This window comes from Penaeus vannamei, chromosome 6, assembly GCF_042767895.1.
Source record: "Penaeus vannamei isolate JL-2024 chromosome 6, ASM4276789v1, whole genome shotgun sequence".
NCBI classification, from domain to species: Eukaryota; Metazoa; Arthropoda; class Malacostraca; order Decapoda; family Penaeidae; genus Penaeus; species Penaeus vannamei.
In genome coordinates this window covers 396,079-411,758 of record NC_091554.1, presented here as the reverse complement: position 1 = coordinate 411,758, position 15,680 = coordinate 396,079, and positions in this window count along the sequence as shown.

The window sequence follows — 15,680 nt, the reverse complement described above, 5'->3', positions numbered from 1 at the left end:
TCTATATATATATATATATATATATATATATATATATATATATATATATATATATATATATATATATATACACACATACATACCAGTATATGTGTTTGTGTATCCACTGCCTTCCCGGCGAGGTCCCTCCGCCTCTGAGCGCCGAGCAAACAGCGCCAGGCAGCGTGCAGAGGCGTCGCCACGCTGTCTGCTCGCCGAAAGATGGTTTCAGCCTCGGCCTCGGTTGGTTCAGGATCCGCGTCCGAACCTCTGTCTTAAAACCCCCGAGTTTGGTGTTCGATTCCCCTCCGTCGATCCGCGCGCGCGAGAAGGCCCGTTCCGCCGCCTATAAAAATCGTGGGCTCCGGCGCGACTCGTCCCCCGGTGGCCGAGGGGTCTGCTGGGGGTGGGGTGGGTGGGAGGGTGTGGGTGGGTGGGGGGTGGGGTGGAGAGGTGGGGGGAGGGGACGGCGTCTGCTGTCCTTGCTGCGTTGGGCCTGCTTGGGCTTGGGCTTCTTGGGGGGGGGGGGGGGGGAGTCCTGCTGCGTTGGGCCTGCTTCTGCTTGGGCTTCTTGGGAGGGGGGGGGTCCTGCTGCGTTGGGCCTGCTTCTGCTTGGGCTTCTTGGGGGGGGGGGGTCCTGCTGCGTTGGGCCTGTTTCTGCTTGGGCTTCTGGGGGGGGGGGGTCCTGCTGGCCGTGGCTTCTTTAGAGAGGTTTGCGTCATTCATGTGCACGTGAATGGACACATACACGTGCATCCATCTACACACGCACAAATGGTCCTAAATACAAGAACACGTAGACCCTCTACGCCCACATAAATATCATTCTCCTCATACACATATACATAAATAGACACAAATACTGCCCACCACAATAGATATACAAACGCTCACACACACTTACGCACACACACACAGGCACACACGCACGCACGCACACACACACACACACACACACACACACAGAAACACAAACACACACACAAGCACAAACACACATACACATAAACACAAACACACACACACACACACTCGCACCCAAACACACACACCCACCCACACACGCACACACAAACACACACACACACCCTCACACACACCCACACCCATCCACACACGCACACACACTAGCTCTCAGGGACTCGAGAGTATCGTCCATAACTCGCCCCTCCCCCCTCCCCCCTTCCCCCCTTCCCCCCTGTGGAACGAACAGAGGCTCTCTCTCTCGCTGGCATAGGGGGGGGGGGGTATTGGGTAGGGGGTAGGGGGTAGGGGGAAGGTGTGGCTAATGGGGAAGCTTAAAGAATAGATGAAATAGTTCCATAAATAAAATAAGGGATTTGTAAAAACGTTTTATCTTTCTTTCTTTCTTTCTTTTTTATCCGTGTCTTTGTTATTTATTTTTTTTCCCTTTCTTTTCTCTCTTCCAAAAGCGGAGGGTCTCTGCCATTGATTTGCCATCTGTGCTTCTCACTTTCTCTCTTCCCTCTCTCTATCTCTTTCTCTCACGTCCTTTATTCTTTTCTCTCTGTGTCTCTCTTCTACGAGTTCTTTCTCTCCTTTCTGTTCATTTTGTCCTTTTCGTGAAAGAGAGCAGAGATAAAGAGGAGAGGACTTTCTCCTTCTCTCTGTCTCTCTCTCTTTCACTCTTCTCTTTTTTCCTCTCTTTCTTCCTCTCACTTTCTCTTTCGGTCTTTTTCTCTCTTTCTCTCCCTGTCCATGTCCCGGTACCTCTCCCTCTCCCTTCCTCCTTCTTTCTCCCTCTCATTCTATACTCCTCCCTCTCTCTCCCTCTCTCTTCTGCTCCCCCTTATTCTCCCATTCCCTCCTCCCCCTCCTGCTCCACTCCTCATTCTCCCTTCCCTTCCCCCCTCCTCCCTTTCCTTCTCTCTCGCTTCTCCTGATTCTCCCTTCCCCTCCTCCCCCTCCTTTTCCTTCCCCCTCTCCCTCCTTCCCCCTCTCCCACTCCTTCCTTCTACTTCTTCCTTTCCCCCTCTCCCCCTTCCTCCCCATTCTCCCCTCCCCTCTCTCTCCCGTTTCCTCTCTCTCCTCCCTTTCCCCCTTTCCCCTTCCTTCTACTTCTTCCCTTTCTCCCTCTCCCCCTTCCTCCTCAATCTCTCCTTCCTCCTCAATCTCCCCTTTCCTCCCTTTCCTCTCTCTCCTCCCTTTCCCCCCTCTCCCCTTCCTCCTCAATCTCCCTTCTCCCTCTCCCACTCCCACTCCCCCTCTCCCCCTCCCACTCCCCCTCCTCCGTACGTTGTCCGTGACGCGCGAGGACCTCCCAGAGTTACGTCCCCCTGGAGGAGTTACTGCGGCCGAGGAGCTAATGGTTCTCGTAAGCTGCGTGTGCGTACACTCCCATAATGTCCCCGGACCAGAAATCTTACCCTTAAAGCTGCTGCTGCTTGCAACTTTAGGGGGGGGGGGGTAATCGGGGTTGCAACGACGGGCGCGGTGAAAGCAAAGGTGGTGGGGGTAGTAATAGTAGTAGTAATGGTATTAGTAGTAGGTGCACAGACGCTCACACACACACGCAAACACATATACACACACAAGCACACAAACAAACGTAAACACATACACACTCATTACTGGTACCATTAGTGGTTGTAGTAATGGTGCTAGTAGTAGTAGTAGTAGCAGTAGTGGTAGTAGTACAAGTAATGGTGGCAGTATTAGTAGCAGTAGCAGTAGTAGTAGTAGGAGGAGTAGTAATGGTAGTATTAGTTGTAGTAGTAGTAGCAGTATTAATGGTGGTGGTGGTAGTAGTAGTGGCAGTTGTAGTAGTAGTAGTAGTAATGATGGTATTAGAAGTAGTAATAGTATTCGTAGTAATAGTAGTAGTATTGGTAATAGCAGTGGTCGTGGTAGTGGTTGGGGTAGTAATAGTTGTAATAAACACGATAGTGTATGTGTATGCACTGCAAATGTCAGTACCTCAAGAAAAATAGGAAAAAAGAAAGAAGAAGAATATATATATATACACACACACACTAATGATCTAAGAGATACAAAGGAGAATTAAAGGCACAAACTATGGAATCAACATGTATAATGTGGTCCTTAAGTAACCTCTTTCCAAACGTAAAAAGATCCCCCTTCTTGTAATACCAGAGCATTAGAACAGAACCTACCATAGACTCCCTAGAATTCGAAGCTGTGTACGGTAAACATCAGATAGATAACATGGTATGAGAAAGAGAGAGAGAGAGAGAGAGAGAGAGAGAGAGAGAGAGAGAGAGATAGAGAAAGAGAAAGAGATAGAGAGAGAGAGAGAGAGAGAGAGAGAGAGAGAGAGGGAGGGAGAGAGAGAGAGAGAGAGAGAGAGAGAGAGAGAGAGAGAGAGAGAGAGAGAGAGAGAGAGAGAGAGAGAGAAGAGAGAGAGGGGGGGGGGTGAGAAGAGAGAGGGAGAGAGGGAAGGAGAGAGAGAGAAATAGAGTAAAAATTGCAATAACAGCTCCACACAACCCATAGAACATCCACTTCCGACCTCAAATATCGATGGAACTTCCCGAGCAGAAATCCTAGACACCGCACAGGTATTCCGGCCACCTGAGGACTTCATCAGAAATATTCTCACCCTCTCTCTCTCTCTCTCTCTCTCTCTCTCTCTCTCTCTCGCTCTCTCTCTCTCCCTCCCTCTCTCTTCTCACCCCTCTCTCTTCTCACCCCTCTCTCTCTCCCTGTCTCTCTCTCTCTCTCCCTGTCTCTCTCTCTCTCTCTCCATGTCTCTCTCTCTCTCTCTCTCTCTCTCTCTCTCTCTCTCTCTCTCTCTCTCTCAAACGGAAACCAGGTGGAACAACAAGAACCAGGTGGAACAACAAGAACCAGGTGGAACAACAAGAACCAGGTGGAACAACAAGAACCAGGTGGAACAAACACAAGGGAGAATAATCAGGACTCTCTAACACGAGCATCGGTTCTGGCAAAGCAGATTCTCTCCGTCAAAGTGCCAAGGACGGAAAAACTGAGCGAAATACACGGAATCCAGACGACGTTAGGAAAAGACTGTCAGAGGAAGACAAGAAGAAGAAGGAAACACGACTTATACCTTACTTGACCTACGACCTACGACGGGAAGAAAAGATTAAGAACAAGGAAAGACAATTCATATCTTATTTGCCTCACGATCTGCGATGGGAAGAAGAGATTAAGACAAGAACAAGGAAATACAATTCATATCTTATTTGCTTCAAGACTTGCGACAGAAAGAGGGATGAAGACAAGAAGAAGAAATAAAGACAATTTATATCTATCTTGCCTCACGACCTGCGGCAGAAAGAGGGGATAAATACAAGAAGAATGAAAGACAATTTATAACTATCTTGACTCAAGACCTGCGACAGAAAGAGGGGATGAAGACAAGAAGAAGGAAAGGCAATTTATAACTATCTTGACTCAAGACCTGCGACAGAAAGAGGGGATGAAGACAAGAAGAAGGAAAGGCAATTTATATCTATCTTGCCTCACGATCTGCGACAGAAAGAGGGGATGGGGACAAGAAGAAGAAGGAAAGAATTTTGATCTATCTTGCCTCACGATCTGCGGCAGAAAGAGGGGATGAGGACAAGAAGAAGAAGGAAAGACAATTTATATCTAACTTGCCTCACGACCTGCAACAGAAAGAGGGGATAAAGACAAGAAGAAGAAAGAAAGACAATTTATATCTAACTTGCCTCACGATCTGCGACAGAAAGAGTGATGAAGACAAGAAGAAGAATGAAAGACAATTTATATCCAACTTGCCCAAAGACCTGCGACAGGAAGTAGAGATGAAGACAAGAAGAAGAAGGAAAGAATTTTTATCTATCTTGCCTCACGACCTGCGACAGAAAGTAGAGATGAAGACAAGAATAAGAAGGAATAAGAATAAGAAGGAAATACAATTCAAGGAACAAGTAAAGACAATTTATATCCAACTTGCCCCAAGACCTGCAACAGAAAGTAGAGATGAAGACAAGAAGAAAGAAAGACAATTTATATCTAACTTGCCCCAAGACCTGCGACAGAAAGCGGAGATCGCACAGGGACGGAAACATCGAATCGGTTAAACAATCCAGCCAATCAAAACTAGGAATCCCGATCTTAACCGACGGAAATTCACCGATTTGACCGATTTTCCCTTCACTGCGGTTGGTCAAGAGGAAGTCCACCAAACCAATCCTTATCTGGATCTTCCTCCCTTTCCCCCTCTCCCCTTCCTCCTCATTCTCCCTTCCCCTCTCCCGTGTCCTCTCTCTCCTCCCTTTCCCCTTCCCCATTCTCCCTTCCATTGTAATCTGTTTGGCAAAGGAGATCGAGAGGCGAGAGTTTGCGTGCGTATTTAAGGCGAAATACGTCATGCAACGGACAGAATGTTGCAGGGTACACGCCCACGACGCTGCAGGAAAGCTTCTATAGCCACTGGAGGGCGAGGGATTGGCCTATCAATCGCCTAATCAGATGAGGGAGGAGGTGAAGGTCGCGGCCGAGGATTCTGGACACGTGGGCGAAGGACTTTTCAATCCTTGCCTCCATCCTTTCATCACTCTCCTTGTTATTCCCTTTTCCTTCCTTTCTTCTCCATCTCCCTCTCTCTCTCTCTCCTCTCTATTCTCTCCTCTCCTCCCCTTCCCTCTTTCCCTCTCACTGTTCTTCCCTCTTCCCTCACCCTCCTTTCTTCCCTCCTACTTCCTGATCTTCCTTCTTCTCTCCTTCCCTCCCTCTTCCCTCTCCCTCCTTTCTTCCCTCCCTCTCCTTGTCCTTTCCTCTTCTCTCTCCCTTTTCCTGTTCTTTCCTCTTCCCTCTCCCTCCTTTCTTCCCTCCCTCTCCTTGTCCTTTCCTCTTCTCTCTCCCTTTTCCTGTTCTTTCCTCTTCTCTCTCCCTCTTCCTGTTGTTCCCTCCTCCCTCTCTCTCTCCATGTACTTCCGTCTTCCCTCCATCCCTCTCCCTCTCTCCGTTCTTCCCTCTTCCCTCCTTCCCTCTCCCTCTCTCCGTTCTTCTCTCTTCCCTCTCCCTCTCCCTATTGTCCCCTCTCTTTCTCCCTGTTATTCCTTCTTCCCTTCTCCTCCTTTCTTCTCTTTCCCCTCTCCCTGTTCTTCCCTCTTCCCTCTTTCCCCCTCCCTCTCTCCGTTCTTCCTCCTTCCCTCTCTTTCTCCCTGTTATTCCTTCTTTCCTTCTCCTCCTTTCTTCTCTTTCCCTCTCCCTGTTCTTCCCTCTTTCCCTCTCCCTCTCTCCGTTCTTCCTTCTTCCCTCCTTCCCTCTCTTTCTCCCTGCTATTCCTTCTTCCCTTCTTCTCTTTCCCTCTCCCTGTTCTTCCCTCTTCCCTCCTTCCCTCTCTCTCTCTCTCCTTCCCTCTCCCTCCTTTCTTCCCTCTCTCCGTTCTCCCTGTTCTTCCCTCTTCTCTCTTCCCTTCCTCCCTCCCTCCTCCCTGTTCTCCCCTCTCTCCAACCCCTGCAAACCTGTGGCTCCATCAGTGTGGCTTAGCCCTTTGTGTAACGACGGGGCGGAATACCTGGCATGTCCACTTTGATTTTTACCTCTATTGACTTACCTTTATTAATTGTATTTTCATATAGATAGCTCCGCAAGTGCTCAGTCAGCAAGGTGGCTATTGGTAGTCCTACCTTTATCAACTGTTCACCCTTTTCCTTGATTTTCGAAAAAGTTGTTATTATATAAAATTGTTGTTATTAATATTGGTATATCAATAACATTAGAATAATCAAAATGACAGTGATGATAATAATAAAAATAAAAAATCTCGATGATTCTAGAATAATCAAGATGAGAGTGATGATAAATTCTAGAAATGGGGAAATCAGGTGCGATTGAATTGCAACAACAAATCGAAAAGCAACGAAATACCTTAAGGAATATAGTGGACAATACTTCTGCACGTGGCCAGTGGGTTAGCATCAACAGCAGTTCATAAGCGAAATGGGTATGACACTAAGACGAAAATTTCTGAGCCTGAGAGAAGCTCAACCATCAAGCACTAAGACTAACTTTCTCCCTCCTGCTCCCTCTCCCTCTCCATCTTTTCCATGCTCCCCCTCTCCCTCTCTTCCTCCCTCCTTCTCCTTCTCCCCCTTCCTCTTCCTTCTTCTCCTTTTCCCTCTTTCTCTCCCTCCTTCTCCATCTCCTCCATCCCTCTCTTCCTCCCTCCTCCTTCTCCCTCTTCCTCTCCCTCCTTCTCCATCTCCCTCCCCGTCCCTTTTCCTCCGTTTCTCCCTTTTCCTCTCCCTCCTCCTCCATCTCCTCCCTCTCCTTCTCCCTCTTCCTCTCCCTCCTCCTCCATCTCCCTCCCCGTCCCTCTTCCTCCCTCTCCTTCTCCATACCCTCCCTCCCTCATCCTCTCCCTTTCTTCCTCCCTCCCTTCTCCTTCTCCCTCTCCCTCAATAATACCTTCTCTCCCTGTGAAATGGACAACGAAATAGCGGTCTCCCAGCATTGCATAAGAAAGCGGCTCAGCGAGTGAATGGAGTGCGTTGTACAGTGTAATATGCATGTCCTTCGTTAAGTAGTGAATAGAGGCGTAGACATGGCTGCAAAGGGAGGATTAGATGTCTTTAAATAGTAGTGGGAGTAGATGTAGTAGTAGTAATTGTAGTAATAGGAGTAATAGTAGTAGTAGTAGTAGCAGGAATAGTAGTAATAGCAGTAATAGGAGTAGGCGTAGGAGTAATAATAGTAGAAGTAGTAATATTAATAGCAGTAGTAATGGTAATAGCAGTAGTAAAAGTAGATGTAGTGATGATAGTAACAGTAGTAGTAGTAGTGGTAGTAGTAGTAGTAATAGTGGTGATAGGAGAAGCAATAGGGTAATAGTAGTAGTAATAGTATTATCAGTAATGGCAGCAGCAGTAGTAGTAATGATAATTATAATGGTAAGAGTAATGGTGGTAGTATTATAGTAGTAATAGTAGGTAGTAGCATTAGCAGTAGTAATAGTAGTAATGGTAGAAATAGCAGTAGAAGTAGTAGTAGTAGCAGCAGTAGTAGTAGTAGTTTCAGCAGTAGTAATAGCAGTAGCAGCAGCAGTAGCAATAGTAGTAGTAGTAGTCGTAGCACAATATTAATACCAGCAGTGGCAACACCTCCCCCACCCCCCGCCCCCTCCCACCGTGAATGGAACCCCCCCCCTCCCCCCCCGCCTTTGATAACATCAATATTGACTCCTAAACCACGATGAATAGATAGAATAATAATAGTGTCGCTCCCAATGACAACAGTGTGAGGGATGGGGTGAAGACAGTGCGTCGCCGATGGCCCTTTCGACGGCGTGGGGTGGGGGGTGGGGTGAGGGGGGAGGGGGGGGTGACAGTGACAGAGCGTTGGGTGCCTCCTCTTCCTCCTCCTCGGACTCTTCCTCCGTGGTCCTCTTCTTCTTCTCTTTCTTCTTGTTATTGTTGTTGTTATGGTGATTGTTATCATTATTCGTGTTATTATTGTTATCATTATTATTATTGTTATTGTAATTATTTTATTATTATCATTATTGTTATTATTGTTATCATTATTATTATTGTTATTGTAATTATTTTATTATTATCATTATTCTTATTATTGTTATCAGTATTATTATCATTTTTATTATCATTGTTATCATTGTTATTTATCATTATCATTATTACTATTATAATCATTATCATCATTATGGCTATTCCTTCTCTTCTCCGCGCCTCCGGTTTGCCTTGGTCCTACTCTTAAAGGCGTATTATTATAATGATAATAGTGATAATGATAATGATAACAATTATCATTATTATTATCATTCGTAGCAGTGCTCCTTATTCTTATTCTCATTCTTCTTCTTCTTTTTTTCATCATCAGCTTTTTCTTCTTCGTCTCCCTCCTCCTCCTACTCTTTCTTTTACCCTCATCCTCCTCTTCTTCCTTTTCCTCTTTTTTTATCCTTCCTTTCTTCTTTATCCTCCCTTTCTCTTCCGATCCTCTTAGATCTACTCTTCAGCCTCTCTTCTGCTCCTCCTCCTCTCTCTGCTTCCTCTCCTTCTTCCTAATATCCTTCCTTTCCTCCTCCTCCCCCCCTCTCTCATCTTATTCCTCCTCCACCCATTCCTCTTCCCCATTCCTTCCTCCCCCTGCTCTTCCTTCTTAATTTTCCTTCTGTCTTTTAGCCTCCCCCTCTTCTACTCTTCCTTCCTCCTTCTCCTCCTCCTTCTAATCCTACAGGTACCTCCTACTCCTTATAATTCCTACTCCTACGTCTCCATTCGACTGTACTCCTTCTCTGATGTCCTCAGTGCATCCTCCTCCTCCTTCACGTTCCTCTTAGTACCAAGCCCATTGTACCTGCTCTTATTCAGGCCATGAATGGGCTTTTGGTACTACTCGGCCTTCCTCTCTCTGCCTCTGTTTCTGTCTCTATTTCTGTCTGTCTGTTTGTCTCTCCCCCTCTCTCTCTCTCTCTTTCTTTCTCTCTCTCTCTGTCTCCCTCCCTCTCTCTTCCTCCTCCCCTTCCCTCTGTCTCCCTGCCCCCCCCCCCCCCACCCTTCTTTCTCTCTCCTTCCTTTCTTCCCTCCTCCTGTTCCCTTCCTCTTTCTCCCTCCTTCCCTCCCTCCTCCTATTGCCTCTCTCTTTCTCCCTCCCTTCTTCCTTCCCTCCTCGTCCTCTTGAGTCCTCCAGGAGCCGATTCCTTCTCCTCCTCCTCCACGCGACCTCCAACATTCCCCTCGATCTCCTGGGCTGCTTCAGTGCTTCGGTGTTGGTCTGTTGGGGTGCGCTCGAGCATCCTCCTGTTCTCCCTGTGTCTGTCTGTCTCTCTCTCTCTCTCTCTCTCACTCTCTTTCTCCCCCCTCTCTCTCTCTATCCATCTATCTCTCTCTCTCTCTCTCTCTCTTTCCCTCTCTCTCTCTCTCTCTCTCTCTCTCTCTCTCTTTGTATCCCTCCTTCCCTCTCCTAATCTTCCTTACTTCTCCCTCCATGCTTCTCTCTCATTCCCTCCTTCTCTCTCCCTACCTTCTATCCCCCTTCCTCCATCTTCCCTCCCTCATTCCTTTTTCCTCTCCCTCCCTTCCTCATTCCATTTTCCTGCCTCTCCTTCCCCCCTCCTCTCCTATCTTTTTCCTCTTCCTCCCCATCCTCTTAGACCTACCCTCCACCTTCTTCTTTTTCTTCTCCTCCTCCTCCTCCTTTCCTTCTTTCACCCTCCCTCCTACCCACCTACCCTCCTTCAATCACCTTTCCCCTCCCTCCTACCTTCCTACCCTCCTTCCCTCACCTTTCCCCTCCCTCCTTCCTTCTTTCCCACCTACCTTCCTTCCCTCACCTTTCCTCTCCCTACTTCCTCCCTCCTACCCTCCTTCCCTAATTACCCTTTTCAGAAAGATCCCACGAAGAGAAATACAGGTAAGGGAAAAATGTATATATATATATATATATATATATATATATATATATATATATATATATATATATATATATATATATATATATATGTGTGTGTGTGTGTGTGTGTGTGTGTGTGTGTGTGTGTGTGTGTGTGTGTGTGTGTGTGTGTGTGTGTGTGTGTGTGTGACTTATTGGTAAATTTCTTGGTTTGTCTGTCTGTCTGTCTCTTTCTTTCTCCTTTGCTCTCGCTCTCTCTCTTTCCTTCTCCTTTCCTCTCTTTCTCTCTCTCATAATATCTCTTTCTGTCTTATTTTCTTTTCCTCGTAGCTTTTCATGGTAGTCAAATGCATGTTATTCCCCCTACCGATTCATCTCCAGGATCCGACTAAAAGCTTCAGATGAATAGTAATAAAACTGTTATTGTGTTGAGAACGTCTATCCCGTTACGTACACACACACACACACACACACAGATACACTCACACACACGCACACACACACACACACACACACACACACACACACACACACACACACACATACACACACTCACACACACACGCACACATACACACACAAACACACCCACACTCACCCCCCCCCACACACCCATACCCACACCCACACGCCCACCCACCCACCCACACCCCTACCCACCCCCACACACCCACCCACCCACACCCACACACCTACCCACCCATACCTACACCCCCCCCCCACACACACACACACCTCCGTACACAAATATACACAGATAGGCGTCACATGTTAATTAACTCTAGCCATGTAAGCGGCGCCAGGAAACACAGGTGGCTTACATTACCTGTCGCTTCAGTGCTTCTTCAGGGCTTCATGGAGGCTTCTTAATTAATCACAGATGCCGTGTCTCTTACCTGCTTAGAGGGAGAGAAAGGGTGTCGCTCTGGCTTAGCTCTGTCTTATCTGAAGGGTTAAATGTTCAGGTTTATTTTTTTTATTTATTCTGATTTCTTTGCTTATTCTCTTTTTCTTTTGTCTTCTTGATTTTCTTTTTTCTTCTTCTTCTTCTCTTTCGTCTTTTTGGCTTCTTTTTTTTCTTTTCTGTTCCTGGTTCTCTCTTTTTTTCCTTCTCTTTCGCCTGTTTTCCCTATCTCTTTCTGTTTCTCTTTTTTTCTTTTCTTTCGTGTTTTTTTTTTCTTATCTCCTCCTGTTTCTCTCTTTTTTTTCTCTTTCGTCTCTTTATCTTTTCTGTTCCTGTTTCTCTTTTTTCCCTTCTTCTTATTTTTCTCCTTCTTTTCCTTGCTCTGTTTCTCTTTCATTTGCTTCACCTTTTCTGTCTCTTCTTATTGTTTCTTTTATTTATTTTGTGTCCCCCTATTGTGTCTCCTTCGTATTTTCTTTCTATCTTCTCTATTCACTGTTTTTTTTTTCCTTTTCCCTCTTCTCTTTCGGATCATTTTCTTTTTCCTTTTCTCTCTCCTCCTCCATCCGTTCCTTCTCTTCCTCTTTCACACCCATCAGCTCTCGTTTATCAAGCTCCCCGCTGACATTTCACTTTTTTCTTCCCTTCTCTTTCCTTCCTCTTCTTTTTGCTCCTCCTTCTCCTCTTTCCGCCATCTTCTTCCTTCTGATCCTCCTCTTTAGCTTTCTCTTCCTTAATCCTATCTTTATTCTCTCCTTCGTCTCCCTTCTACTTCTTCTTTCTCTCCTCACGTTATTCCTTATTCCTCCTTTTTCCTGTCTTTCTTTCTATCTCCCTATCTTTCTCCTCCTCTTCCTTTTTCCTCCTTTTCCCCTCATCCTATTTCTACCCTTATTTCTCCATATTCCCCTCTTCCTTATATTACTCCCCCTGCTCTTTTCTCTCTCCCTTCCCCCCTTTTCCTCTTCCTTCTTCTCCCTCCCTCCGCCTACTCTTTCTCCTCCTCGTCTCCTTACCCATCCCCCTCCTCGCCTTCTTCCTTCTTCCTCTTCTTCATCTCTCTCTCTCCTCCTCCTCCTTATCGCCATCATAATTACCATTACAATAATCATCATCACCATCTTCATCATTATCACCATCATCCTCATTATCACAATCATCATCATCATTATGACCATCATCATCATTATCACCATTATCATCATCATCATCTTCACCATCATCATCATCACCTCCTCTTCTCCTTTCTCTCATTCCTCCTTCTCCTCTCTCTGTTTTTCCTTCTCCGCCTCTTCCTGCTCCTCATCTTCATCATCATCATCTTCTCCTTCGTCTCTCCCTTCTTATTCTCTCGACGTCGCTTGTTCCTCATCCGTCCCCCCCCCTCCCCCCCTCTTCCGCTCGCTGAATACAACGTTGAATTATTTGCACATTTTCCTGCCGTCGCTTTGCACATTCTCTCTCTTTCTCTCTTTCTCTCTTTCTCTCTCTCTCTCTGTGTCTGTCTCTCTCTCTGTTTCTCTCTCTCTCTCTCTCTCTCTCTCTCTCTCTCTTTCTCTCTTTCTCTCTGTCTCTCTCTCTCTCTCGCTCTCTCTCTCTCTTTCTCTCTTCTTTTGCTATTTGATTTATTTTATTTTTTGTTGCTATTTCATTTATTTATTTGTTTATTTTTATTCATCTTTTATTTTTTGTTATCATATTTATTTATTTTTTTATTTATTTATTTTACGTTTCTTCTCATCCCTGAAGTGAAATTGTCTCATATTTGCCCTCATTTCCCACACGATTCTTGGCGCAATTCCTTCACTTGTTACGAAGGATTGCTTCACTCTCGTTAACTTCAATTTCCTCCTCGTTTTCAATTTATTTTTTCCCCAATTTGCATAATTTTTTCCCTTGACGTTTCATCCAAAAAATTCTGAAGTATATCGAGTATTACATTTTCACTTCATTAAAGGATGTTGGTAATTACCTGTTTATAGCTAATTAACCGTAATTATAACACGAATTAACTGTGATCATAACACGAATTAACCGCATTTATAACGCGAATTAACCGCAATTATAACACGAATTAAACGCATTTATAACACGTATTAACCACATTTATAACGAATTAACCGCAATTATAACACGAATTAACCGTAATTATAATACGGATTAACCGCATTTATATCACGAATTAACCGCATTTATATCACGAATTAACCGCAATTATAACACGAATTAACCACATTTATATCACGAATTAACCGCAATTATAACACGAATTAACCGCATTTATAACACGAATTAACCACATTTATAACACGAATGAACCGCATTTATATCACTAATTAACCACAATTATAGCGCGAATTAACCGCAATTATAACGCGAATTAACCGCGTTTATAACACGAATTAACCGCAATTATAACACGAATTAACCACATTTATACCACGAATAAACCGCAATTATAACGCGAATTAACCGCAATTATAACACGAATTAACCGCAATTATAACACGAATTAACCGCAATTATAACACGAATTAACCGCAATTATAACACGAATTAACCGCATTTATAACACGAATTAACCACATTTATACCACGAATAAACCGCAATTATAACGCGAATTAACCGCAATTATAACACGAATTAACCGCAATTATAACACGAATTAACCGCAATTATAACACGAATTAACCACATTTATAACACGAATGAACCGCATTTATATCACTAATTAACCACAATTATAGCGCGAATTAACCGCAATTATAACGCGAATTAACCGCGTTTATAACACGAATTAACCGCAATTATAACACGAATTAACCACATTTATACCACGAATAAACCGCAATTATAACGCGAATTAACCGCAATTATAACACGAATTAACCGTAAATATAACACGAATTAACCGTAATTATAACACGAATTAACCGCATTTATAACACGAATTAACCGCATTTATAACGCGAATTAACCGCAATTATAACACGAATTAACCGCAATTATAACACGAATTAACCATCATTTATAACACGAATTAACCGCATTTATAACACGAATTAACCATCATTTATAACACGAATTAACCGCAATTATAACGCGAATTAACCGCATTTATAACACGAATTAACCGTAATTATAACACGAATTAACCGCAATTATAACGAATTAACCGCAATTATAACACGAATTAACCGCAATTATAACACGAATTAACCGCAATTATAACACGAATTAACCGTCGATTATTAACCGCAACTGCAACTACATTTTAACCGCATGTTGCAACTTATGTGGATAACCTTTTTATTGCATGTTGACTTCTCGACAGATAAGTCATATTTTGAACCACATTTTCCCCGCTTTCCTTTCTTGGTGATTTTTCTTTTTCTTTTTCTTTCTTTTTTCTTATTCTTTTCCTTTTTTCTCTTTCTTTTCTCTTCTTTCTTTATTCTTACTTTTCTTTTTCTTTTCTTTCTTTGTTCTATTTTTATTTTCTTTTTTTCTTTCTTTTTTCTTTCCTTTCTTTCTTTCTTTTTTCTTTTCTTTCTTTATTCTTTTTATTTTCTTTCTTTTTATTTTCCTTTTTCTCTTTCTTTCTTTGTCTTTCCTTTTCTTTTCTTTCTTTCTTTTTCTTTTCTTTTTCTTTTCTTTCTTTCTTTTTTTCTTTATACTTTTCTTTCTTTTTTCTTTTTCTTTTTTTCTTTCTTTTTTAATTCCACCGCATTTCTTCCGTAAATTAATCGCCTTACCTGCCATTAATTAATCTTTTCTGTATTACTCGATTTATACAAGGAATCAGAACGGAATAATTATTTTTCTAAAAGGAATAAACCAATAAAGAATAAAGAGAACAGGCTAAGAAATATAGAAAAAGTGAATAAAATATAATAAGAATAACCACAAAATAGATAAAAACTAAATATATAAAATAAAATAAATAAAAATAAATAAAAATGAATAAAACAAGCTAAGAAATATAGAAAAAATGGGAAAAAAATAATAAGAATAACCACAATAAAAACGAAAAAACAATTAGAGGAATAACAGAATAACCCCCCCCCAAAAAAAAAAAAATATATATATATATATAAAAAATAAAAAAATAGAGGAATAACAAAGAATTTAAAAAGCCAAACAAAATTATGTATAAAGAGAAAGAAAGATAGAAATAAATAAATCGAACTAATGATAAAGATGAGTTGATGCATAAATGTATATGAAGTGAGAGAGAAAAAAAATAACAACGCAATTTAATTTCAATATCACGAGAATTACATGACAGAGAATGACATGACACAGTAATGGCAGAAGGTGAAAATGCGGATCATGCAACAGGAGGAGGAGGAGTATAAGGAGAGGAGAAGGAGGAGGAATAAGACGAAGAGTATGAGGAGGAGGAGGAGAAGGAGGAGGAAGAGGAGAAGGAGGAGGAGGAGTATAAAGAGAGGAGAAGGAGGAGGA